We start from the raw sequence: 1494 nt of genomic DNA on the forward strand, positions 1-1494 counted from the left end.
ACAAGATCTTTCGCTGTCTATAGCCGGGTACCCATTCCCACCTGGGTGAAGTGAGGAAAATTCGTGTAAAGTGCCTTTCCCAAGGACACAATGTCGGGCCACCTTTAATCTCTAGCTCTTCATAATACATGACCTGTTTGTGTTGCAAGTACTGCTAAACTCTTAAACTAAAAGTAATTCACTTACATAGTTCTTAATTCCTAGTTTTGAAAAACTTTGTTCTGTTCTTAATTCCTAGTTTGAAAAACTTTTTTCTGTTCTTAATTTATAGTTTGAAAAACTTTTTTCTGTTCTTAATTTATAGTTTGAAAAACTTTGTTCTGTTCTTAATTTATAGTTTGAAAAACTTTGTTCTGTTCTGAATTCGTGGTTTGAAAAACTTTGTTCTGTTCTGAATTCGTTGTTTGAAAAACTTTGTTATGTTCTGAATTCGTTGTTTGAAAAACTCTTCTTTATTCTCTTCTTAATTCATAGTTTGCTCACAATGTGATTAAAAAGAAAATATGCTCCCATTTGTCAAGGATGTTGACAATTACACGGCAGACAGGTCAAGGGGTAAATAATAGATCCTTGATCAAATGTTTAAAAACATACATACATTGGTTTAAAAATTCTTAAGATTTTGATGTTGTTTTTTTTTTGGTGGGTGAGTTTTTTCAGATGGGAAAAGTTTTCATTTGTATCCTGCCTTTCCCATGTGGCGTTGGTCTTGACAAAGTAGAGCACTGAGCCACTACACAACTGTATGTCATGTTAAAAAAAAAAAAGTTTTGATAGCAGCAGGAAACATTAGTGAGGCAGCATGGGGAAATCTGGCGCTCGTCCAAATTATGAAATCAAAGAAATCTGCGTTTTTCTGGGCTTTGGGCAATTAAAAAAAATTTTCTTTTTTTTAGCTCAACACCTTTTCTGCCTTTTGAAAAACGCATTTCTGTTCGGATGTTACCAAAAACGTTAATTTAAGGCAGGAAAAATATAAATGTCCAGATTCCAAGGACTTTCAAGCTTCGGAAATCCCCAAACTTTGGAGGCCATTTTCTCGCTAATTTTACCTCTTAAACCAGGCAACTCCCACCTCTTTCAATCACAGATTTCTCGACTTCTTCTATTCAAGATGCCAAATGCAAGACAAATGGACAAGCTTTAAGATGATACGATACAAATAACTCCATATGCTCAAAATTTGAGGAGCGCCTGACTCTACTGCGTTGTTTCACATTTATTGTTTATTGTAGGCCTACAGCATCTGTTGTCATACTGTGTTGAAAGGATAGAATGGCTCATACAGGGGAAAATGCTCTTTTTAGTCAGGAAAGAGTTTAACGGCACTTGCAACTCAATAAGATCGTATAAGTGCCAAGATTAGAACAGTTACAAGAGAGTAGCAAACATAAAAAAGAAGGAGGAGCGATAAAGATGGTAGATGTTTGATAAGAAAGAAGAAGGAGCAAACCACACCACAACACCCGCCAACCACCTACTGGGGGGAACAAA

General features: G+C 35.8%; 1 protein-coding gene across 2 annotated transcripts in view; it reads left to right on the forward strand.

Moving 5' to 3' along the window:
- Positions 1-1494, forward strand: part of LOC101848595 — a gene marked incomplete in the record, with an annotated part of 13452 nt that overhangs the window by 7777 nt on the left and 4181 nt on the right.

Source organism: Aplysia californica, unplaced genomic scaffold (genome assembly GCF_000002075.1).
Source record: "Aplysia californica isolate F4 #8 unplaced genomic scaffold, AplCal3.0 scaffold00270, whole genome shotgun sequence".
Taxonomy (NCBI): domain Eukaryota; kingdom Metazoa; phylum Mollusca; class Gastropoda; order Aplysiida; family Aplysiidae; genus Aplysia; species Aplysia californica.